The sequence below is a fragment of the Octopus sinensis genome, linkage group LG3 (assembly GCF_006345805.1).
Source record: "Octopus sinensis linkage group LG3, ASM634580v1, whole genome shotgun sequence".
NCBI lineage: Eukaryota > Metazoa > Mollusca > Cephalopoda > Octopoda > Octopodidae > Octopus > Octopus sinensis.
This window is the reverse complement of record NC_042999.1, coordinates 161,989,015-162,016,740: the sequence shown is the minus strand read 5'-3', so window position 1 is coordinate 162,016,740 and position 27,726 is coordinate 161,989,015. Positions and strand designations below refer to the sequence as shown.

Below are 27,726 nucleotides of genomic sequence, written 5' to 3'. Positions count from 1 at the left end.
AACATCTGTGACTTTCTTTGCAAATCGTTGGTGGGACTTAAATGTCACATTTGACATAAGCATTATGACTGACTAAGAAAGAGTACTTGTCGGAGCCTCATACACCGAAACTGACAGGAGAGTCCATCATATATATACATACATAATTAAATGTATCTAACTTTATATACACACACACACATGTAGTGATCAGTAGATAAAAGTAGGGTATTAAGTGTACCTCTAGGCTTCATCAGAGAGTTTAAAAGAGGCTCTAAAAAGTTCAGAGGGCTAATGCATGTATATATAAATATACATATACTCACTCATATATATATATATATATATATACATACACAAAGTACAATCGTTGCTAGAAATAGCAGCCGGTAACCTATTGGCACTATGTAGAGCTTCACCAAATGTTTACCTGCAGAGATGTTTGCAGGTGGTGAATATAGGAAAATTTTGTCTTACCTCTATGGAGACTGTTGGAGGAATGAAGGATAATTCAATACTGCAGACTTTTCAAACTTTTCAGATCACATGTGTGAGCGTGAATTTGATTGGTCATCTTCAGTTGAATCTACCATTGAAGACGAAATTTTAAAATATTCTCAAGTATGGCTGTATGGTAAGAAGCTTGTTTACCAACCACATGGTTCTGAGTTCAGTTCCACTGCATGGCACCTTGGGAAAGTGTCTTTTCCTATAGCCTCAGGCTGATCAAAGCCTTGTAATGGAATTGGTAGATGGAAAGTGAAAGAAGCCCATTGGATATATATACATATACAGTTTGGCAAAAGAAACCGATTGAATAAGTACTAGGCTTACAAAGAATAAGTCTTAGGGTCGATTCTTTTGACTAAAAGTGATGCTCCAGCATGGCTGCAGTTAAATGACTGAAACAAAAAAGTAAAAGAGTACATTTCTTCCTGTTTACTTGGCTGAAATCACCAGTTAAAATCAGAACCAAGATCAGTGAAAAAATATGCAAGAAATATAAATATTATTAAAAATAACATTACTATCCAGCAAGAATAAAGCACCATAAAAGGTAGAATTATAAATATACAAAACGGATGTACATGAAGTAAGAGCGTTGCTAGAAATTGCAGCCAGTAAGCTATTAGCACTATGAAGATCTTCACTGAATGTTTACAGAGGTGTTTTGCGGATGGTGAATATAGGAAAATTTCTAGCAATGATTGTACTTCGTGTACATCACCTTTGTATATTTATAATTCTACGTTTTATGGCGCTTTATTCTTGCTGGATAGTAATATTATTTTTAATAATATTTATATTTCTTGTACATATCTATATCTATCTACCTATCTATCTATCAATTTGTCCATTTATTTATCTATCTATCTATATACATATACATATATATATATATATATATATATATATATATATATATATATATATATATATATATATACTCTTTTACTCTTTTACTTGTTTCAGTCATTTGACTGTGGCCATGCTGGAGCACTGCCTTTAGTTGATCAAATCGACCCCGGGACTTATTCTTTGTAAGCCCAGTACTTATTCTATTGGTCTCTTTTGCCGAACCGCTAAGTGACGGGGGACGTAAACACACCAGCATCGGTTGTCAAGCAATGCTAGGGGGACAAACACAGACACACAAACACACACACATACATACGACAGGCTTCTTTCAGTTTCCGTCTACCAAATCCACTCACAAGGCATTGGTCGGCCCGGGGCTATAGCAGAAGACACTTGCCCAAGATGCCACGCAGTGGGACTGAACCCGCAACCATGTGGTTGGTTAGCAAGCTACTTACCACACAGCCACTCCTGCGCCTATATATAATATAATAAGAGTAAACAATAGCTTTAATGGTTTTTAAAAAAACCAACAATTATTTACTGGTAGATTTTGGCATGTAAATATAACCATTAACAGTAGGAACTTCTATAAAAGTTCAATATATATTTTGTATATAAATAAAAAAAAGCCAGGCAACAGGTTGCTTAGCCACATACCGAAAAAATTAGAAATAGCAGTCAAAGACTGTTTATTTCTATTTTCTACAAATAAGACTCCACATACGACATATCCCTGTAATTCACATATGCAAAACAGAAGGAAGATATAACGAAAACAAAGTCTAACAGTTATTTACGAATGCGTTTCTGGATTAGGAATATAATAAAATATCAATTCCATGTCCTTCGTCAGTGTAAACTTCCACTAAGAGAGATTTATCAAATACTCCGTACCTCCACTTCTCGATCAGGCGACATCGGTAGTGGCTAAGCAACCTGTTGCCTGGCTTTTTTTATTTATATACAATGTATATATGTATATATATATATATATATATATATATTGTGAGAGTTAGAGGTTGTGACTCTAACCAACCAAGGGATAATACCTATCCAATATACTGCTGGTAGTGTATCCAATTATTAATACCCAAGTGCTGGTTATTGAGTGGCAATTTCACTAATGAGCATAATAAATGGGCAAGGGTAAAAGGAGGTTTACCCTTAATTTATACAGCAAAAAGAAAATGGAAGGAATACAGAAATAGTATACATCAACTGTTAAACATTATATTATGTCTATTTATTTATTCTAATACATTTATGAGAATATATACATATGTAAAGACTGTGTATTACATACATACCAGTAATTCATAGAATAGAAAAAGAACATTTTCTTACAGCTGTTTCTGTCAAGTGGTCACAATACCCTACATGTTATTTCCATCTCTTCAGTGTTCTGTAGTGATCAGTAGATAAAAGTAGGGTATTAAGTGTGCCTCTAGGCTTCATCAGAGAGTTTAAAAAAGGGTCTAAAAAGTTCAAAGGTCTAATGTATGTATATATAAGTATACATATACTCACTCATATATATATATATATACATACATACACACACACACACACACATATATATAAAAGAATCAGTTACCAGTAGGTACATTATTCCTATTAAAGAGTGTATAAGAAGAGTAATGATAAGAGCAAAATAGGAGCAAGTAATAGAGTTTGAGAGGAGTACAACTTTGTAGAAAGGAAAAGGTATATGAAAGGAAAAAATATATATATGTAGACATACATGTTTCATGCATTGCCTTCCAATATTTATGTTATCACATCTAGGGGTGGATCGATGGGTATAGTCATTTTTAGTATGAGTTTTTTAGGTGGATTCATGCAAGTTACTTGTTGATCAGAAAAATAACGGAAACTAATACAGTAAAAATACCTGGAGCTTTACTATCTTTAGTACCAACTGCTATCATAACTATCAATACAAACTTTCACCTCTGAAATGTGGACCATACTCTTAAACCCTCAACTATAGACATATCGTATATTTATATTTAAGCAAAATACGAACCACTGCATGTAATCCACCCTTCCTAAAAAACTCATACTAAAAATGACTATACCCTTTGATCCACCACTAGTTATGATAACATAAATATTGGAAGGCAATGCATAAAATACATATGTGTCTATATATATATGTATAAGCAAAACGCCCCTCCCCCCGTCCAAAGGATGGTGCTGAGTTGTCAAACATTTAAACCAAATTTTCTCAAAACAACTTGTCCGACTGTCCCATAGGCCTCCCCTTTGAGAAACACTGATTTAACCTAAATCTGAGACGCCATGCATTTTTCTCGCTTATGCGTAGTATCGATCGCAACAGCTGATGTACTTGCACGTACAAATGCACGTTCCCACGGCTTTATTGATCTCTGCATTCTCACCTGGAATCGATTTTTGTAATGTTTTCAAGACTTATATACACGCCCTGATACCGTCGGTATCTACATAACAAAATTTGAGTGCAATCGGATGGAGGATACCAGAGATCCTAGAAGACACAAACACAGACAGACAGAATGGATTTTATATAATAGATATATATTTTTCCTTTCCTTTCTACAAAGTTGTACTCCTCTCAAACTCTATTACTTGCTCCTATTTTGCTCTTATCATTACTCTTCTTATACACCCTTTAATAGGAATAATGTACCTACTGGTAACTGATTCTTTTATATATATATATGTGTGTGTGTGTGTGTATGTATGTATATATATATGAGTGAGTATATGTATACTTATATATACATACATTAGACCTTTGAACTTTTTAGACCCTTTTTAAAACTCTCTGATGAAGCCTAGAGGCACACTTAATACCCTACTTTTATCTACTGATCACTACAGAACACTGAAGAGATGGAAATAACATGTAGGGTATTGTGACCACTTGACAGAAACAGCTGTAAGAAACTGTTCTTTTTCTATTCTATGAATTACTGGTATGTATGTAATACACAGTCTTTACATATGTATATATTCTCATAAATGTATTAGAATAAATAAATAGACATAATATAATGTTTAACAGTTGATGTATACTATTTCTGTATTCCTTCCATTTTCTTCTTGCCATATATATATATATATATATATATATATATATGGTGACCCCCTTCGGTCAGACACTGACCATGGGTTTTGCACCTAGAGAGTTACCCTCTGAGGCACAAGTCTGGGCAAGGTTGTTTTATGGAAGACCAGCAGTCGGCCATGCATACCGGCCTCCCCTCTCCACGTCACCGATGTTATCCAAGGGAAAGGCAAAGGGGCTGATACAGCTTGGCACCTGTGACGTCGCAACTCATTTCTACAGCTGAGTGAACTGGAGCAACGTGAAATAAAGTGTCTTGCTCAAGAACACAACACGCAGCCCGGTCCGGGATTCAAGCTCACAACCTCACGATCATAAGCTCGACACTCTAACCACTGAGCCACGCGTGTATAATTATATACACACATATATAATTGTTAGTTTATATAACAATAAAACAAAAAAGCAGAATTTAAAATTTTTTTAATAGTTATTCAGTTGGTAGTTTGCCTCCTTGTACATACATATATTATTGTTTTTGCTTGTATCTTTTCTTCAGTTTTTGTATCAAATGTTTTGTCTTTGTTCTTTTGTGATATTTAAACCATATCCAAATTTTCAGTGATAGCACATATATGCTTTAAAATGTTGCGTGTAGATTCACATGGTATGTAGGTCCAAAATCGATTACTTGTGTTTATATTGTCAGGTAAAGTTTTATATATATATATATACATCCATATATATATACACACATACACATACCTCAGGTTTCTTAGCTGTTGGGAATGTATAAAATTCCTATTATAAAAATATATATAATAATATATACATAAGCATAATAGTTTGGCCAATTATTTCCATTTTTTTCTCAACTTAGAAAAAGAAAAAAGTAAAACTTTTATATCGAAAATCTGAGAAGAAAATGTAAGTTTCAGTCACTATAACTTTTAGAATTATTCCATACAAATCATAATTCTTATCAGTACCATCATTCATTTTGTATAAACTATAATTTTCTCAAAATTATCGTACTTTGTAAACAATGGTTTGTTCCTTTTTTTTAGAGTCATGTAGAAGTCAATCTGTGTTTAATGTTCATGTTATTTTGAGGGGCATTCCGAGTAAATTCATTAAGTTATGCCTTTTAGCTCAATTTACAGATTAGGGCCAACTTTTAACCTGGTTAATGTTACAATATTGACTTTTATCTCTTAAAATGTATTTCTCTCTTTGCTTAAGCTGAAAAGAATGGCCAGCATTTTACAGTCAAAGAGTAATTAGCAATAATATTAATTATATAGACATTTCCTCCAGCAGTCCATCTTAGTTTTTGAACTTGCTGTCCAAAGTATGGTTTCAAGCTGGTATAGAAAAATAAAATTTAAAGTACTCAGCGAAAATATCCTTTTGCTCCCTGCAATTATAGTACAATTTAGTTTTTGTGTTACATAGAGGGAAATATTGTTATGTTCTCACCTTTCCCAAATCCATAGACAATATGAATAAAGTCGATATTGAAAATAGATCTCAGAGTTGTGTTACTCATTTCTTATCTCTTTCATTGCTTGTATGTTCTTTTTCAAGTCCTGTTTGTATACCTGCAAGCTAATTTTTTTCCCTAGGTTCAGGGTCCACTGTTGCTTTGTATGTAGGGTCAGGGTCAAAAAACCCCAGATGATTTACTTGATCTCAATTATTACTGTAATTATTTTCATCAACTTTTGTGACACGAAGAGTTAAATTGGCCTTGGTGGCAATTAAGTCAAGGATACCCATTTAATGTCTCTTGCAGCTCTCTACTATTTTTACCAACTCCATTTTATTATTAAATAAATTTTGTTACTTTCACCTGTTGGTTTTAATTTTTGATCTCATCACCATTATTTCATTTATATTTTTCTCTTTTCATTTGGTATCATTTTTGACACAAAACTACAAGAGTTTAGTTTCATCATAGTGTAACTGTCAAGTCAGAGCTGTTCAGCTTTGCTCACAAATTTTTTAATTATATTTTTTTTAACTAAGCAATTTGAAACTTCATATACTGATGTAATTTCTCATGCTGAACACGGTTTATTTTCAACATTTTTGACAAAACTTGGTATTTTAGAAGTTATTTTGTGTCAAAGTTATGGTATCTGGGTAATTTTAACCAATCAACGACATATATTCAGTTAAAGAAAGCTACTGTTGTTTGCAATAGTATTTGCAATAGTAATGGAAGAGGAACAACTTCCAGGTCATCTCTACTGTCACCACTCTATTTGTATGTTGAGTGAAGGGCAAAGGGAAAGTGTTGCTCCTTGGTCATAGCTGACACAAAAGAGAAGCTTTTGGCTGCAAGAAAGACGATGCTACCTTTATCCTTTCTAGTCAGCGCTGTGCATTCCTTACTCTTTCCCTCTCTACTGGCAGACAGCCACTTCTAAACTATCAACTATCAACCAGCGAGTGAACTTGTTACTGCCACTATAATTTCTGCTATATCTCTAACTACATGTCGGGCATACAAATAGATATGTGTAAATAATATTTCTTCCTTCTTGGTGTTGATTCTTCGATGTTTACTGGTTACTCCAACACGAGAACAAAGAAAAAAAGCATGTAATATGCAACACAGGTAGTAAACAAGAATGAAATAGAACAGAGTGGTGACATTTAGTAGAGATGACCTAGAAGTTGTTCCTTTTTGATTACTATCACTAACATCAGAAGCTTTCTTGAACTGAACACATGTCATTGAATGGTTAAAATTACCCATGATACCTTTAACACAAAATAACTTCTAAAATATGAAATTTTGTCAAAAATGTTGAAGGTAAGTCATGTTCAGCATGAGAAATTACACCAGTGTACAAAGTTTCAAACTGTTTAGTTAAAAAAACAGTAATCAAAAAATCTGTGAGCGAAACTGAACAGATCTGTCAAGTCTTCCTTTTCTGATCTCTTTGTGGTATTGTACTGCTCAAGAAATATTGTTAGTCATTTATTAATCACAAAAATATTTTCAAATTTAATCATAGTTAAGAAACTATTCTTTGTTTTGTCATTTAAACAATTCTTTATAATTTCTTTGGACAATATATTAATCTCAAGTCTCAACTACAGGTTAACTGAATCTTCTTTATTGTAGAACATATCTGTTCCTTTCTGTTCTTCGGTACTCTGCAGATGTTGTCCAATCTGTTGATCGCAGCAGTATTGTTGAAACGTCTGTAACAGTTTAACAACAAGAGTTTTACCGTGTGGTTTCCAAAACTTTTCAGAACATAATCAATCACATATTTTGTTATTCTGATATAAATTGAACACTAGTTATTGAGTTATACCAAATGTAATACAATTTATGTATCCTTCTTTCTCAATTCTTAATACTCAATAAATATTGTCAAATTATCAAAGAATAATAATAGTTTATGTAATCTGGTCAATGTCAATTATTTTGTATTTTATTGTAGATCATTCTTTAAAAAGTTCTTGCTGAAATTGGGAAGGCTTATTCCTGAAAAACACACTGGGTTTCAAGAATATTACCGACTTGGTCATATTATTAAATATTTTAACCATCAAGTTGCAGTTAATTTTCGTGTGTGTGTATGAATTGATGATTGGATAGGTATCTTTCAGTATGCATGTGCGTGCACATACATGTAAAAATAGTTTTGTATGACAGTGGGACAAATAGAATTGTAATGTCTGTCAGGTAAAATACTAGAACGATGGAATATAGTGTGGTTTGTTTCTCAATTTTCAGTTTTCTTTTATAGACTTCTTTTTTTGTTGTATCTGAATACATTGATATTGATTTTGACTCAGGTCCAAGTTCTAAGATTTAAATGTGAACAGTGTTCTCTTTAATGTGTGATATTGATGGTTTTTGTTTGAAGGTCATTCACAGCAGGAATCAGATATAATGGCTTCAACTCAGAATGAAGGCCACATCACGGACTCAGTTTGTCTTATCAAGTTTTGTAATCTTTAGCACTACTTGTCTCTAGTATTAAATTTAGAAACTAATAGTTTTGTTAGTGCTCCTTATTTAGAAGTCAGAGCATTGCTAATAGATTTTTAAGGACAGTATATATAGTCTGATTTGGTCGGTCAGGTATTGTTTTTTTTTGTTTTTCCATAATTATATTTATTTCAAAACTTCAAACTGAGTTTTATTATCAATCTGCAAAGGTTGACTTTGTCTTTCATCCTTTTGAGGTCAATAAAATAAGTACCAGTTATGCACTGGAGCTGATGTCATTGACTTACCCAACTCCTATGAAATTTCTGGCCTTGCGCCAAAATTTGAAATTATTATTTTTATTATTATTATTATTAGTAGTAGTAGTAGTAGTATTATGTGAGCTAGCACTTGAATGAACTGCTTAGTAGCGTTTTGTATGTCTTTACGTTCTGAGTTCAAATTCCACCAAGGTTGATCTTTGCATTTCATCCTTTTGGGGTTAAGTATGCCTCATTCTCTATCCATATGATTATATGACACCATTGGCTACTTGGTGCATGCATTCATGTATGTTTGTGTGCACATGTGTGTGTGTGTGCATGCATATGTGTGTGTGTGTGTGTGCGCACGTGTATGCATGCATGTAATTTTGTTTATTTCTCTATGGTAGTAAAGTAGGAAAGAATTATCCATAGCTGAATTTACCAAGCAACATCAGTGACTGAGTAGTGTTTCTATTGACAGACATTAACTTCACAGAACACTATGATGTAGACAAATGACTCTACAATCCACAATAATATTGACAAATAACTCCACAGTCTATAGTGATATTGATAGAGACCTCCACAACATATGATGTTGGATTAAGGTTTCACAGTTCAGTGTGATTTTGACAGAAACAGATCTCCGCTGTTCGATATCCTGTTAATAGAAGCCACCGTAGTTCAACAAGATGTTGGCGGACACAGATTTTTTAGCTCAATGTGATAACATAAAGCTTTACATATTAATATAATGTTGACTCAGTGACCTTTATCTGCTTCTCTCAATGTGATGTTGACACAGACCTCCATCGCTCGCTTTTTCGTCGGGCATTCTCTTTGATTTCTTGGAACAGATCACGAGACATTCTCTTGACTTTTTCAGAATCAGCATCCAAGATGCTTCTCCTCTCCTTCATCTTCACCTCACTCTCTCTTGCCTTCTCATTTTCTCTGTTATCCCACAAAGCTTTCACACCACCACCACCACTGTCTTCTAATCTAGCTCTGTCATTACTCTGTGGAGCAATACCTTCCACCTCTTCTGTCTTGGTTGGACTCCTCTTTTTGGCAGTAGGACTCACGGCCAAATTTTCATGTGTATTTGATGAGACTGAGTTGTTACGCCGAAGGACTGCCGACACTTTGCTGCGGGCCATGGTCACCTGTGCTGCCATCAGGGGTGAATCACTGCTCCATCTTCGAGCGTTTTGGTCATTGTTAAAATCTTTCTCCTTTAGTGGATCTATCAAAGGAAAGTTAATTTCACTCTCACGTGCTTCTCTTTTGTTAAAATTGAGATTTTCATGGTCTTTTAGCATTTTGATGTCACTGGATTCAAAATTATTTGGGGCCACTTCATCATACGATCTGCTTTTGTTTTCAATCATGTGTTTCACTGCAAGTTCTCGACGTCGTTTCTCAACATTCTTTTTAGCCATTTCATACTTGAGATAAATGTTTTTTTCAACATCAGTTAGAAATGTTTGAGGATTATTTCCAGTCATAGATATTTCTGAATCATTCATGTTTCTTTTCTTTAATGCTGTTGATAAATTTGGACTGAATTTAGCTGAGTTTTCTGTTGACTCTCTTCCTTGTGTGTGTTTTTCTCTATCAACATACATACTCTGTGTAAGATCTGCTGGATTGTCTGAGAGAAACTGATCAACAGGCAGACCCTGCACATTGTCATTTGTTACTGACATGATAACTTTTTGCTTCCAGGTTTTTGATAGTTCCCCAAATACCTCTTCAAGGTGGCTCTCCTGTTTTAAATGACTACATTCAACTTTATACTCCGGGAATCGTAAGCTGATTTCTTGTTCTGAGCTGATTGGCTTCATCTTCAACACTGACTTACCCAAACACATGATATCGTCTGGTAAACCTGTATTGATTAAATGACGTATGAACTGTATGTTGTGCAGGGTTAACTTCAGTGTGTCTTGTAACTTTTCTTTTGTGGTTGTCACTTCATCCATTATTTCACTCATGTGTGTTGAACTGTCCAACTCTGATAGCAGTTTCCTTTCCAAGAGTCTAATCAAGCTTTGAAGATATTGTGAACGGCGTTGAATGTCTTCCTTAACTCGACAACGGTTTTCTTTCCAGTCCTCAACCGATTGGTTAACTGAGTCTATTGCATAAGTGATCTGCAGTGCTTTGGTCTGCAACTGTAGATATTTATTGTGCAAACTGTCAATGGTGGTGTTGTATGAGTCATCGATAACCTCGCTGCCGCTCACTGACATTGGACTCTCTTTGTTCTCTTCTTCCTTGCCCTGAATGGAGTCATCTTTTTCATTGGACAAAGATGAATCAGTTGAAGAAAGGCTCATTTTTGTCAGCTCTCTGTTTTCATTTTCAGTATCAGAGTGCATTGGTGCTGCATGAAGGAGACCATATTCCTTAATCTGCCGCTTAACAAAAGTATTCATGGGCAGGCTTTCTAAGCCTGATCCTCCAAGCATTGTTTCCAACCTGCATTGAGGACAGACAAGCTTGTTTTCTTCAGTTGTGTGTGAGTGATACTTTATGAGACAGTTAATACAGAAGTTGTGTAGACAAGCTAACATCCGGGGCTCATCATAAACACAGCCACACAAAGGACATAACATGTCCTTCATTGACAGTACAGAATTTGAAGTCATCATAAACAGATTTTGGTTGACCTTGGTAAATTACTGTCTATTTTGTTTCAGATTATTATTTGCTTGTTTAACAAAGTGGCATGAAATATCTGAAGAGAATAATTTAGCTGAAATGTTTCAGCTGTATTTTACCATCCCTTGTTGTTATTGTTATTATTTTACAACTTGGATAAAATGGAGTTTGAAGTAAACTTGCATCTTGAAAGACCTCAAATCATTTTAGGGGATGTTATTAACGTGGAAAACCTTATATAAAGAACTTGATGAGAAACATTGTTGGAGTAACAAATGTACTGGTTGGTATTTTGGGTAGTTTCTGAGATTTCTAAAAGCCTTGACTTGATAATTTTCTTTGTTGTTTTAGTTCAATTCTTTTCCTGGTTTCACAGTATTTAGAAATCTATATGGTAATTAAATTCTTTCACAATTTCTATAAATGATGTTTTGTTAAAAAAAAAAATCTTCTTTGATAATTTCTTGAAATTTCCCCTGTAAAATGTTTCTTACACAATTGCCTGAAAATACCTTTGAAAATTTTTATTCGATATCTTAAATTCCTTTTGATAAATTGTATTTTTATGCTTTAAAATATTGTTTTGTTTGACAGTACTTGTAATTTTAGTTGAAAATGTTTTTATGTTTGCAATATAATCATTCATAGTGATGATAATATACCAATTGTTAAAAAGTTGTTTTGCTTGGAAACAAGTGTACCGGAAGTATTCGGGAATAAGTTGTTCATAAAATGTACTATCCAATACTTCTTCAGAGGGTTGTATTTAGCAGTAGATCCAGTGACTTGTTTATTGATTTGTATCATTCTATTCACTTTGGAATTTTATGAAATAGTGAATTCTTTCCAAGAGTAAAGCTATTTGTTTCCTTTAGTAAATATATAATGTGAATTATATATATATTGAATTTCTATTTTATTCTACTGATTTATAATATAGTTTTGCCTTCTGTCAGATTGTTACTTTGTAACGTTTCTGTCTGAATGAAGTCATGTAACTGTCTCAGCTGAGTTTCGTATATATGATGTTTACATATAAATTTTTAACTGACATACATACATATTTTTATATCCGTAGAATAGGAATGCATCACCATTGGCTGAATTTAGCTGAGCATACAATCAGGCAAAACTTGTAAAATGATTTATGCTTATAATTAGAATCATGTGTATATATATTGTTAATACATATGTATCCTGATCTTTTGTGTGGCCTGTTTACTTTAAAAGACAGATAGGAGAAATAGTTTATTATTATTACGTTATGAAAATAATCTTCCTTTCTTGAATACAGTATATTACTGCAAAGTACGTGACAAGGCTGTAGATTCAATTTATAAATTGTACATACATTTTTGTATGCACTTGCTTTGCACCTATTCAGTATATAACTTCAGTATGAATATTTTTTTTCTGTATATTGTATTTTTCATATATGTTAGACTTTCCTTGCTTATATAACTTTAGGAAGGAGTATTGTCTTCGATTTTCTTACATATGCAACTTAAACAGGATACTTTTTTTCCTCACATCAACTTAAATTCCTTACATGTGTAGATTTACTCCATGTAGATTTCTTCCTTTGATAATATGTATGGTCTCTGCTTGAACAGATTGTTTTTAGTTTCTAATATTTATGAAGTTTAATATGAAAATAGCATTATCATTCTGCTTCATTTGATTGTACAAAGGGAAAAAATCCACTTTATTTAACCCTTTCGTTACTGCATTTATTTTGAGATGCACTGTGTTTTTTTCCATTACTTTTAATGTAACAAAGAATTTAGTAAAATAACTTAGTTACCATTAAGCTAGTGTTAGGAACATAAGTTGAGACTAAGGTTTGATGGAAGATTTTAATTCAAAACTTATGAAAACAAGACATTTGTACTCAGAGCCAGAGCCGGTTTCAGCTGGATTGGTGACGAAAGGGTTAATCAAATGTTATATTTTTTGTCTAAGGAATATAAATATTAGTTAGAAAAGTTTATTTTTATACTAATGAAGATTCATCTCTGGTTTTCTGGTTATTTCTATATATATGAAATTATTCCAGTATATACAAAATAGCTTGATTTCAGTTGGATATTTTTTTATCATACTAGGTTAGCAGACCGATCTATATTTATCTTCATACTTCTGGTTTCCGAGGACATGGAATTTTCTTTATTTTTTTCTTTGTTTTTCTAATCACATTTATTGATTTAGTTTCTTGCTTCCTCCTTCATTTACCTCATCAATTAGATTGGTTAAGCTGTTAATAATAACTTTTTTTTTCCTCAAATTATTCTGATCGATTGTTGGAAGCAAATGAGAATGTTATGTTGTGGTGCCTGTCATCATACAGTCAGCCAGCCATACTCTTAATGTTGCTGATTTATGCCAAGCAACTGGCAGGATTCTCACAGTGGAATGGAAAGTTTAGTGTTTAAAATTCTCTGGCAAAAGTCATTGTTTTTTTCATCATCACGAGAGAGTTGGCAATACTTTTTCTTAAATTTCAAACTTCAGTGCTGCAAAACAGAAAATGATTAAAAAAATTTAAAAACATGAAGTACAAATTATATCAAAATAAGAATTTAACTATAAAAACCACTTTCATAACTGTAAATTGATATCATCCACCATAGAAACATAAAAAAAAATACTATATTCTGACAACAGAAAAAGAGAGAGAGAGAAGGAGAGGAGAGAGAGAGAGAGAGAGAGAGAGAGAGAGAGAGAGTTGAGGGAATCTGCACAAATATCTGGTACTTGTTTCATCGATCTTAGGGACATAACAAATAGAAAAAAAAAAAAAAAAGACCCCGGTGGAATTTGAACTTATAAAGTAGCGGGAGTGAAACTAAATACTGTAGTTCACTCAGTTTGGTGCTTCACTACTTTTGTTAACTTTGCAAACTTTATCAAGTGTAGCAAGCCATAGAGTTTGGCCTTGTTTCTGTTTCTCTTCTTTCTATACACCAATAACTTAACCACTAGATCCAATAATGCCCACCCTAAGCACTTGACATTACTCTTTGGTCCTCCCTAACATTGTCCTATCATATATTATTTTCCACTCACGACCTAGACACCACATATCAGACCTACTCCGACTCCATGGATAATGACTTTGAAAGTATCCCCTAATAGGGATATGCTAGTCATGTCTTTTTCAAAGGCACAAAAACACAGTTGTTACTTATATCAAGAAAGTTCCATCAAATTGGCGTTTCTTTTACTTCCTTCATGAAAATTAAACCATTCCAAAAACAAAAAAAAAAAAAAAATTTGTCTTCAATTCTATTTTTTAACATAGGTATCAGATTTTTAGGGGACTGTTAGTGGTATTTATGCTGTAGCTTTGTCCAAGAACGTTAACAAAGTAAATGAGAACACTCACAAATTAGAAGGGGTTGTCTTTGCATGTATTAATGCAGCAAGACACATGCACGCATGTATTCTTTGATTAGTTGGTACATCAATTATCAAAAATGTATATCTGATTTCACAAAATCCTCTGGAGGTATATTTGCATTTGTAACATTGACCCAGCAGGATTCCATACAGTTTCTATCTATTCAATTCAACTCAGAAGACTTGGGTTGACTTGAGGCTCAACTCAAGGCCTCATGATTGCAGAGCAATGTGTTAAACCGTTCACAAGTAAAAGTTACTGGAAACCATGTTTCCAGCAACCCCACCAGCACTACCACCACCGTTTATTTTGACTTGGGCTCAAGCATGACTCTGTAGTTAGGATATTCTTTTCGCAATCATATTGTTCTGGGTTTGATCTCACTGTGCTGTACCTTGGGCAAGTGTATTCTACTCTAGACTTGGATTCCCAGATCAGACTGTGTGTTGTGTTCTTCAGTAAGACACTTTATTTCACATTGCTCCAGTTCACTTAGCTGTAGAGATGAGTTGCGATGTCACTGGTGCCAAGCTGTATTGGCCTTTGCCTTTCCCTTGGATAACACTGGTGGTGTGGAGAGGGGAGGCTGGTATGTATGGGCGACTACTGGTCTTCCATAAGCAACCTTGCCTGATCTTTCTAGTTACAATCCCATGATCATTCATGACTGAAGGGGGCTTTTTCCCTTTATCCATATTAGTGTACAATTTATACATTGTTGAGGAAACTGCAAAAACAGTGCTTTATGAATAAATCTCCCGGAATATTTGTATTACATCATCTTGGAATATTTGTTCTGCATCAGTTTAGACACTTTGTCGTTCCTGCCGTTATAAATACAGTTATTGATCTGTAGGAAACTTGTAACTAATGATGCTGCTGTTCACATTGCAATCTTTATATATAAAAGAGAGGTTGTGTGCTGTCTGTCTCCTACGATTTAGATTCCTAACTACTCCCACATTTTGCGGTGCAGTTTAACCAAAAGCCGGTATCTTATAGTCGTGATTCATATCGAGCCCTTCTGGGTATTAGCGTGCATCTACGATTTAAAAAAAAATTTACCATCAATTTTTCCCATTTTTAATGCATTTTTGGCATATATAACTCTCTAAAAATTTATTATTAAATCTCAGAACGTAAAAAGCTACAGTAACACCCCCCCTTTGTGGTTAGCCATATTGAGATGGCTATTATACTTTACATCTCTAAAAATGCTTATATAGTTATTTCCCTTACAAACCCGAGCAACGCCAGGCGATACTGCTAGTCTATTATAAATAACAATGGGTCTTATAGTTCTATATTTAAGAGATGACGAATTATGTACATTACTTACGTTATTTACATTTGACAGATATTTGTCCTCATCTTGTTTGCTGTTAACACAACGTTTCGGCTGATATACTCTCCATCCTTCTTCAGGTAGAAGGCTGGAGGGTTTATCAGCTGAAACATTGTGTTAACAACAAACAAGATGAGGACAAATATCCGTTGAATGTAAATAATGAACAATGGGTTTCCTCTCTATTTGTTCACCCCCCCCCAAATGTTTTTTTTTAAAAACTTGCTTCATTCATTGTACTGAAACCAAGATGTCAACCAAATTGACCCTAGTACTTATTTTAAGTTTCATACATATTTTGTTGTCATTTTTTGAGAAATGCTGAGTTATGGGGACATAAACAAACTAACATCATTTGTCAAGTGGTGAGCCTGTACATATATACAAACACACACGTACAGGACAAGGCTTGCAGACAGCTCCCCTCAACCAAATTCATTTGCAAGGCACTGGTTGATCTAGAGTAAAAGACACTTGACAATGGTGCTGCACAATAGAATTGAACCTGAAAGCACATGGTTGTGAAGTGAGCTATTTAACTGGACAACCATGTCTTCCCCTGTACAGTAAATAATTAGCTGCAATGACATCACCACTTCTCTGTTTCATTAAAAGACTGACAACTGAATGCATGTTTGAAATGCACAGTTATAAGTTTAACTGTCCATGTGAAATTGAATATAATTATTTGTATAATTCATCGTCATCATCAGCATCATTTAAAATGTCTCTTTTCCATGCTGGCATGGGTTGTGTGGTTTGACAAGAGCCAGCAAGACTGAGGGCTGTGCCAAGCTTTTTTGTCTGCTTTGGCATGGTTTCTACAGCTGGATGCCCCTCCTAATGCCAACCATTTTACAGAGTGTACTTGGTGCTTTTTTCATGGAACCAGTACCAGTAGGGTCACCAAGTAACTTACAAGACAAAGACCCCCCCCCCCCGTCAACTAGGTGTGTTTGTGGGGGGTAGATTTGAGGCAGATAGCTTTGTGCCAGTTGATGAGGTTAAAAAGTATAACAGGGTTAGAGGTTGGTGTCTTGCTCTAGAGGAGACACGAGAATAGCCCAGTTGGATAAGAAAGGAGAGAGAATGAGAAAGATAGAGAGATAGAGAGAAAGATAGAGGGAGAAAGGTGTGTCAGGGGAACATACTCTCAAGACACAGTGGTAGGGTACATAGGTGAAGTGACACAGAGGATTGGACCAGGTGAGTGGGCAGGTGGGATAGAGAGGAGGTTTCATAGGTGAGGAAAGATAGGATACAGGTGATTGGAGCAAGTGATGGTGAGAGATATAGGAGTGGCTTGGGGGTGGGGATGGGGTTATGGTTTATATTTGAGAGACATTAAAGATGGAGTATAACAGAGAGGGAGAGAGCATGGGCTGAAGGCAAAGATAGGAGGTGATTGGTAGAAACAGTAGGAAGGGAAGACAATGAGTAATGTAAATGGTTTCGGTGGGGTGGGTAGAGGAATGGGAAGGTAATGGAAGGGATTTTACTATTTACTAAATTATAAAGAGGAGCAAAATGATAAATATTATATGAAGTTAATCCCTTTAAATGCAGTTTGTTGCAAGTAATTAACTGCAAAATTGAACATTTATCACTTGCCAATTTCCGAGTTACCCACTAGTATAGAATGAATAAAAAAAATAACAAAACAAACTATAAACCCTATTATCAATTAGTTCCTCTTTTCATAGTCCTTAGTTACTGGCAGCATCTTATAATGGATACTATTACTAAATCTGACTTTTCTAAAAATAACTTTTGCTATATAAAAAGATTAACCACTTTTAGATTCACTGTTTAAGTGTTAACTCGTTAGCTATAGTCATTACAATTACTGCATGTTATGGACTTTGAAAGGATTAACTCATTGATAAGAGCATTAAGATGGTTTACGTTGCAATAGCCATTGCACTCAGCTGTCAGTAATTAAGGACTTTTCTAGGCTAAAATTAACCCAATGAAAAGTTAATTATTTATGCACTAAACAGTATTCGTTCTCTTCTATAACTGTATGGTATGGTGCAAGGTAAAACACTTTTTTGCAACACACCTAAGCCATTGCTGTTTTGTGACGATTGTAAACAAATGTCTTTTTCTTCCTATCTGTGGGTCTGATGACTGATCTTAAATCTTGTTTGGTTATATCTGAGGTGAAAATAGAGACATATATAGCTTATATGTTGATGGCTGTATTCTTAGATTTGAAATCAGTCAGACAGATAGATATTTTCTCTCCTCAAAGAGAGTCTATTTCAAAAAGATTTTTGCTATAATTGAAATTTGCAATGCTTTTATAATTCTGGCCCAGAAAAGGCTGAGGGAACCTCCTATGACAGAAAATGACCAAAAATCTGTCTCTCATATTGTTAACCTGGTGATTAATTGAAAATTGATGATGTTCCTTAAATTACTTATGTTGTAAAGGTCAGTCACATTCAGTTGGCAGCATTTGTTCCAAAGGTTGGATGAACTGTTAGCAGCACTATGTCACGTATTAAACAGGACTCGTGTGTGACAGCTGTGACAAATTATGTCATTGCTCCTTATCTGATAGAAGTTATTTCACTTTATTTGAAATGGATAGAGGAGTCCTGAGTTGATGAAGGAAAAATAGAGGGAAAATTACTCAATTCCAAAGAGCATAATAATTTGCCTTAATAAACACAGACATTGTAGACTACATTCAGCAAAGGGCCACCTAACTGATTGGCATAAAGTCACACCCTCCAGCTTCTGGCCCACAGTCTGTTGGCTCAGACATTCCCAACCTGCTTGAAATAATGTTAGACTTAAAGCAATTTTGACACCTAGAATGAATATGTGGGTCTGGAGCTGCAATGTGGTTAAGGCCATGCATGAATGAAACTAATTCTTAAATCTAGAGCACAAAAGGATTTATTCTGGATATCCCCCCACCACACACACTCTCTCTCTCTACATATACAAATGTTTATATGTGTACGATCCAGATGAAGGGTGAATGCAGTGGGATTATGGCTAAATCCATGATGTCCTAGCTGCCAGAATTCAAAAGGAAAAGTGTTGATTAGTAAACTGCAGCCTTGTTGTGAGTTTGGCTGCAGCTAAGAGCAAAGGAAAAGCTATCTTTAGCAAATAGTATAATGGTATAGTAGCTACATGTATTAAAGATTGCTACTCTTAGTCTAATGGGGTACCATCATGGACTGCTGTAACTACAGAATGGTTTGGTTTAGATTTAAACACCTGGTTATAAGCCGGCACCAGCAGTGCTATTTGGTACAACATATGAGAATAATGTTCATTGGAAGGTGCTAAATTTGTAAGTTGACAGTTGATACAGAGTATATTCTACAAACTATGTTGACATCTGTCTGCATATGCAGAGAAGGAAAAGATATGGAAAAGAACAAAGAAAGTCTGAGACTCAAAATATCTTGCTTCCAGCTGCAGTCCTTTGTTGTCTCAGACACCCAGTAACTGAGATATTCAAAAAACATTGTTGTTTTGTACATTATGCTGTTGCTTTTTGGTATGGTTTTTTTTTTATAGCCAGATGCTCTTCCTGTCACCAACTCTACAACAGTGTGGACTGCATGGATTTTATCATGCCATCAGCACTAGAGATATTCTGAGAACAATGACAGAACTACTTCTTCTATAGTCTCCTGGGTCGTAACTGAATGGAAAATGTATAAAGTGAAGAGAATCTAAATCTCAAAACAAAGAGTAATGTATACACACGTGTGTGTGATTACTCATGCATTAAATCAATATTTACTCCTCTGCCCACACACACTTATACAAAGCCATTTCCTGTTCTACTGGCACTTGCTTTGCACAACAGTTAATCCAATTTAAAGTTTAATATTATCGGTTGCGGTGGAATGGTGTTGATGGTGGTAGCGATGGACTTAGCAGTTGGGAGGATGGGGATGGTGGTGTAGTTGTGTAGCCTTGAGCGGACATGTGATGCATAAATAATCGGTCAAGTGAGTGAGTGGGTGTAATCCAGAGACCTTCTCTGGTGTTTCCAATATGCTTGTGTTACTGCTGCACACACACACACACACACACTGTGCAAGCATGACATGTTGCTGATGGTGCTGGTTAGCCCTGACTGCGCAAAAGCAAAGTCATTCCAGTCATGAACATCATGTCTGTATATCTGCAACAACAATGTTCAGGCTATTTTTTGCAGGTTACTGAGTTGACATTTCTTCTTCTGGTGGTGGTAGTGGCAACAGCAGCAGCAGCAATAGTAGTAGTAGTAGTAGTAGTAGTAGTAGTAGTAGTAGTAGTATGTGCTGAGGTGGGTGTAGTGATGGTGATGGTGAATGGATACTGGTGATTGTATGCTGTTGGTTGGTTATGGTGGCCACTGAAAGTGTTGTTCCAGACCAGCTCCAATCAAAGGTATTTCACTCATGAACATTCCATCTTTCCCAGATGATAGGGTGTGATTTCTAGCAGGTTGAGTGACCCTTCAGGGGCTCCTCCATTGACTTGTTAATGGCGATGATACTGTTGTTGCGTTGGTTGTGAAGGGGAAATGCATGTGGGAAGGGTGATGCTGATTGAACATTGTTCTTGTTGGTGATGGCTATGGATGGCTTCTAGGTATTTATTCATGCTTCCACCATGGGTCCACTCTTCCTCCCTTTCAAGTTCTTTCTCTCTGCCCTTTCTTCAATCATGAGTAGGAAGGATTTTACATTGCTTCCACCGGCAAATTACATGTTTCTAAGCACAGTTTTGCAGCTGGGTGGAAACCATCCAACCAAAATGCAAATATATGGGAAACTACCACCTGTGTCATCTCTTGTGAAAGGTAGGAGGGTCCAGTTTGCTGGACATTGTTGTAGAGCTGAAAAAGAAGTAATTTCTACTCTTCTCCTCTGGAAGCCATCTACTCGCAATACCAGAGGGTGCACACTCTCCTACCCTGATGTAATCTCCAGGGATACAGGCATCCAGCAACAGGACCTCCGTAATGCCATGATCGACTGTGAAGTCTGGCGTAGCATGGTAAATTCCATTGTCTCGACCACAGTCGAACAATGATGATGATGAAGTGTCCTTTCTCCAGACAGTGCAGCACTAGAAATATATGAACCACACACTATTTGGTTGGTTACCAAACATGTTATTGATTCAGTAACCTGTGATTTTCTTGGAGATAAAGTAGTTGTACCAGTTCGAGGACAAAAGTTTCCTTGTTTCTACCACAGTCAAAGTATTGTTTGCTATACACCTGGTTACATTAGAAAATACATTTAATAATGTATATATTAAATGTGCTTACAGCAGTTTGTACACTGATGTGTGTGTGTGTGTGTGTGTGAGTTAATGTGTGTTTATATTTTAGTGTTTGTAGAGGGATAGGCTCATCACATCATCAGCTTACTAAACAAAAGCATGTACTTGGCCCCTATCCAGCCAGAGACCCACTTACTGCTTCACAATTACTATAGGAGCAATGGAGAGAGACCCCATACCTTGCCTTTGTATAGGAGTTGGACCAAACAAAGGCTGTCTTGACAAGGAGTGAAAGGAGAGCCACAAACATGATTCACTGACATATGGTGTGACTTTGTTACTGAAAGACAGACTTTGACTCATTTGCATCCTACTGTTATTCCTTTAGATGAAGTAACATCTGAGCCAATGAGAGATGATAAGTGATATAGGAGATAATCTTTGAACTATTGACCTTTCATAGTTTAACACTCAAATAAATTGGCCCTAATCAATACACATTAACATATATTAGTGTGTGTGTGTGTGTATTTGTGTACATGTGTATACACACAGTTGTGTAGGTATATGCATATATAAATGCATACAAAGACATGCACACATATACATTTATATGTGTATGCAAACAATTGTGTACATGTGTGTATATGTATGTATGTATACTGTGGGGTGAGTGTGTGTGTGTGTGTGTGTGTATTAATCAATGAAATTCTGACTTAGTCTGATTTTCACATTTTATTATTTGCAATTTTTACGATTTTACAGTATTGAAATAAACTAGTACTTTCATGGATTAGGCAATCATCAGGTTTGTATAGTGACAGTCATCTCCCACAGTTGACTGTGGGAGATGACTGTCACTACATAAACCTGATGATTGCCTAATCCATGAAAGTACTAGTTTATTTCAATACTGTAAAATCGTAAAAATTGCAAATAATAAAATGTGAAAATCAGACTAAGTCAGAATTTCATTGATTAATGTATTCGTTTAAACACAATCATATAAACTCATATATATATATATATATTACGGAGATATACTTGCATAGCAAGTGATTTGATCTGAGATCGTGTGCTGGAACGAAAACAATTGCAGCGTGGAAGGTGTTTGTAAGCCATTTAAGAAACACACAAAAGCGGTTCGATTCGCTTCAACATTTAAGTTTAATTTGTCAAAATATTTTCGTCGCTATAAGACCGCGACCTGTTCACTGGCAAAAATCCGTGCTGCATCTGAGAAAGAAACAGTTAGTTCGTTATATATATGTACGTATGTATGTGTGTATGCACACATGTATGCATGTATGTATGCATTCGTACATATATATAATGAACTAACTGTTTCTTTCTCAGATGCAGCACGGATTTTTGTCAGTGAACAGGTCAGTGAATGATTTGAATGAAACACCATTGTCATTTCAAGCAGGTCAATCAGCTGTGTCAATCAGGTCAGTCAGCTGTGTCAAGCAGGTCAATCAGCTGTGTCAATCAGGTCAATCAGCTGTGTCAATCAGGTCAATCAGCTGTGTGGTGTCTATCCTGCTGGTTCCTTATAGCGACGAAAATATTTTGACAAATTAAACTTAAATGTTGAAGCGAATCGAACGGCTTTTGTGTGTTTCTTAAATGGCTTACAAACACCTTCCACGCTGCAATTGTTTATATATATATATATATATATATATAAATGTATACACACACACCCACACAAATATAATATGTCCCGTACTTGCTCATATTGAATTAAGTGTTCATCTGAATTCACTGACATTCATGCAGTTTCTCAGTTTCATGATGACTAACATTAAAAAATTTAAAGATTATGTTTGGACGTGTGTGGTCATCTCCTATCCATCTGTGTGTGTGTGTGTGTGTGTATACAAGCACTTACGCATTGTGTAATTGGACAAAGATGTTGTCCTAGAATGTATTAGATAACATTTCATCAATCAGTTAACAAGATTAGGAGCATCTTTGTGCGATGTGATGGTTTAACTTTTATGCTGGAATGGTATTTAAAGAAATAATATTTCACCAGCGTTAGTATGAGGTAGAGTTGGGTGACAACAGTATGAACATGTATGTGTGTATGTATATATATATATATATATATATGTGTGTGTGTGTGTGTGTGTGTGTATGAAATGTTGACCTCCAGATGAGCTGCGATCTTGTAGATCTATAGTCAAATGCTGTTTTTTTAAATAATTATAGTGATTGTGTATCTAGGGGTTCATCACTTAAATGTGCCCTTCCTGGTTTCAGAATAGTAGTGAATGATTTGAATGAAACACCATTGTCATTTCAAGCAGGTCAATCAGCTGTGTCAATCAGGTCAGTCAGCTGTGTCAAGCAGGTCAATCAGCTGTGTCAAGCAGGTCAATCAGCTGTATCAATCAGGTCAATCAGCTGTGTCAAGCAGGTCAATCAGCTGTGTGGTGTCTATCCTGCTGGTTCATAGAGGCTCCCTTTTATTATGTTTGTAGGTAAATGTGCAGTTAAGTACTTTCATGGTGGTATCCAAAGTAAATGAAAATTGTTGCTGCCTACTTTTTACAAATATAAAAAACATTATATACATTGAATTAACATTATTACCTTCATAAATGTACAATAAACTCTACACATTTTACCAGAAGCTAGAATTGATCAGTCTTTACCATCTCTCTCTTTCTTTCCGTGTGTGTGTGTGTGTGTGTGTGCACGTGCTCTACTATTTCACTTAGGCATAGCAATACTAATAACCTGATGTCAGAATTCAGTACACATATGCATCAGAATGAAGTGTCAGTGAAGTACAGAGCAGTAATAAGAAACTGAAATGGCAAAAGTAAAAGAAATTTATGTCATGAACTTCATTAGCTTACAGCTGTTTCCGCTATAAGATGCAATGTGCTCATAGCTGCACCTTATTGTGGAAACGGCTGTAAGGCGCAGGAGTGGCTGTGTGGAAAGTAGCTTGCTTACCAACCACATGGTTCCGGGTTCAGTCCCACTGCCTTCTACTATAGCCTCAGGCCGACCAAAGCCTTGTGAGTGGATTTGGTAGACGGAAACTGCAAGAAGCCTGTCGTATATATGTATATATATATGTATGTGTATGTTTGTGTGTCTGTGTTTGTCCCCCTAGCATTGCTTGACAACCGATGCTGGTGTGTTTATATCCCCGTTACTTAGCAGTTCGGCAAAAGAGACCGATAGAATAAGTACTGGGCTTACAAAAGAATAAGTCCCGGGGTCGATTTGCTCGACTAAAGGCGGTGCTCCAGCATGGCCGCAGTCAAATGACTGAGTAAAAGAGTAAGCAAATAATGTTCCTGACAAATTTCTTTTACTTTTGTCATTTCAGTTTCTTATATGCAGAGAGAGAGAGAGAGAGAGAGAGAGAGAGAGAGAGAGAGAGAGAGAGAGCACTGTGAAGTTAAGAAGTTCCCTTCACAGCCATGTTCCTGCAGTGTGGCATTGCGTGCAAGTGTCTTCTACTATAATCTTGACGTAACCAATGCTTTGACAGTTAAACTGGTTGACAGAAATTAAGCCCATCATATATACATTCATACATATGTATGTATGTGTGTGTGTGTGTGTGTGTGTGTGTGTGTGTGTGTGTGTGTGTTTGTGCACAGATTTGTGTAGGTGTAGGTTCATTTTTGTTTAAATCTTGACATTGATTTTATGCGGTATATAAATATGTCACTGTATTCAGCACTGTCATTATTTACATCTGCCACTAAAATATGTGTGGTTGTTGTGTAGATTTTTTTCTCCCCTTAATCTGGAGGGAGTGATCCTTAATTTTTTTCTGGGCCTCCAAGTTATTCTCAAGCCAGAGACCTAGACCAAATGTTTGCAAGCATGTCAGAACCTGGTGGTTTCCTAAATAGGATTCACAGTCAGAACAAATAACACAGAACAATCTCATAGGATGCTTCACTGTTTCTTCCAGTCCACTGATGTGGATTGATAATTTCTTCTTTTGACAGAAGGTAAGAGGCAAAGTTGACTTCAGCAGGATTTGAAATCAGACCACAGTGAACTACAATGAATTCTGCTGGCAATTCACTGCTTTTGTAGAAAGTCCTTTGCCAATTCAGTATCTTTTTTTTTTTTTTTTTTTACTTGTTTCAGTCATTAGACTGTGGCCATGCTGGGGCACTCTCTTGAAGAATCTTAGTTGAAGAAATTGACCCCAGTACTTATTTAAAAAAAAATCTGGTATATATTCTTTCAGTCCCTTTTACCAAAATTGCTAAGTTACCGGGATGCAAACGCTCCAAGACTGGTTGTCAAGTGGTGATAGTGTACAAACATGAGCAAAAAGACACACACATAGGTGTGTATATATTACACACACACACACATATAGATTGTTTCTTTCAGTTTCTGTCAACCAAATCCACTCACAAGGCTTGGTTGGTCCAAGGCTATAATAGAAGATACTTGCCCAATGTGTTGTAAAGCTATAATTGAACTCGGAACCATGTGGTTGGGAAGCAAGATACCGCCTTATTATTTTCAGCTTAAAATATGCCATCCCTGTCTTAAAGAGTGTAGGTATTTATTGTTCCAGCCCTGAGAACATGAAAGGCAAAATTGATTTTAGGCAGGATTTCACATAAGAGGATAAAATAAATGTTGTAAAACATGTATGGTTGTGTGGTAAGAAGCTTGGTTTCAGGTTCAGTCCCACTGTGTGGCACCTTGGGCAAGTGTCTTCTACTATAGCCTCAAGCTAACTTATTAATGAAATGGGTACCTTAAAGAGTAAACTACTAAACAACATCAAGAAAAAAATAACAACCATTGAATGGATTTGGTAGGTGGAAACTGAAAGAAGCCTATTGTGTATATATGTGTGTGTGTGTGTGTATCTGTGCATGTGCCTGTGTGTCTTTGTATCTGTGTTTGTCTCCCACCACTGCTGACAACCAGCGTTGGTATGTTTACATCCCTGTAACTTTACAGTTTGGCAAAAAAGACCAATAAAATAAATACCAGGCTTTAAAAAAAGTCCTGAGGTTGATTAGCTTAACTAAAACCCTTCAAGGCAATGCCCCAGCATGACCACAGTCAAATGACTGAAACAAGTAAATGATAAAAGACGAAAGGGTTTAAAAGAGTGATGATTGATGGTGGGGAATCAAAGACTTATTTTCCACTGCATTCCATAATTAACACTGATGAATTAAAATTTTAAGTTTATATCCCCTGCTTCCTCCCCACCCTACAATGAGGCTTTTAATTTATGATTACTTTCATCAATAAGGTTGTAATTTTAACTAAGTAAAATTTCTTTGCCCACTTAACTATAAGGTAATTAGTCTGGCTCACTACTATTTCAGCCATCTATTAATAATAATAATAATAATAATAATAATAATAATACTTCTTGTTGGTACCTATAACAGATTTATCCCCTCTCGAACAACAGTAAGTTTCTCAACTACCATTCTCACCTCTTTCCTGCTCTGAACTCCTTTGCAACTACTGATGATATTAACACTCAGCTGCAGCTAAAGTGCTAATGTATCATACTTCAACTACACATCATAAAAGCTAACTTATTAATGAAATGTGTACTTTAAAGTGTAAACTACTAAACAATATCAAGAAGAAAATAACAACCATTGAGGTTTTACTATTAATTTTGAAAGACTTTCACTTTTGAAGAGAGAAGTTTGACATGAAAACTGTGCAAGATTAAGGTAATGAGATTTGTGAAACTGTTCAGTTTTGATGGTATTTAATAATTGAAGTAGGGTAGAGACAGTTCCACACCGGTGCCTGTAAGGAAGTCTGCATGTGATGACTTGAGTTGTTATAAGTAGGCATCAAATCCCCCTTAAATAATATCATTAAAAAAAAGGAAAAGAGTGGCTGTGTGGTAAGTAGCTTGCTTACCAACCACATGGTTCCGGGTTCAGTCCCACTACGTGGCATCTTGGGCAAGTGTCTTCTGCTATAGCCCCAGGCCGACCAATGCCTTGTGAGTGGATTTGGTAGACAGAAACTGAAAGATGCCTCTTGTATATATCATCGTCATCATCATCGTCGTTTAACGTCCGTTCTCCATGCTAGCATGGGTTGGACGGTTCGACCGGGGTTCTGGGAAGCCAGAAGGCTGCACCAGGCTCCAGTCTAATCTGGCAATGTTTCTACAGCTGGATGCCCTTCCTAACGCCAACCACTCCGTGAGTGTAGTGGGTGCTTTTTACGTGCCACCTGCACAGGTGCCAGGCGGGGCTGGCAACGGCCACGGTCAGATTGGTGTTTTTATGTGCCACCGGCACGGAAGCCAGTGGCACATAAAATACACCAATCTGACCGTGGCCGTTGCCAGCCCCGCCTGGCACCTGTGCAGGTATGTATATATATAGATATATATATATAATGTATGTGTGTTTATATGTTTGTGTGTCTGTGTTTGTCCCCTTAGCATTGCTTGAC

General features: G+C 35.8%; 1 protein-coding gene and 1 long non-coding RNA gene across 2 annotated transcripts in view; one reads left to right on the top strand and one right to left on the bottom strand.

The window, feature by feature from the left end:
• The window catches only part of LOC115209582 (zinc finger CCCH-type with G patch domain-containing protein), a 231,482-nt gene that overhangs the window by 82,962 nt on the left and 120,794 nt on the right, over window positions 1-27,726 (top strand). The gene's annotated exons all lie outside the window — the stretch shown is intronic.
• The window catches only part of LOC118762652, a 48,417-nt gene continuing 34,130 nt past the window's right edge, over window positions 13,440-27,726 (bottom strand). The window contains exon 2 of the long non-coding RNA XR_004998417.1: window positions 13,440-13,794. This is a non-coding gene — a long non-coding RNA (uncharacterized LOC118762652). The remainder of the gene's footprint in view (window positions 13,795-27,726) is intronic.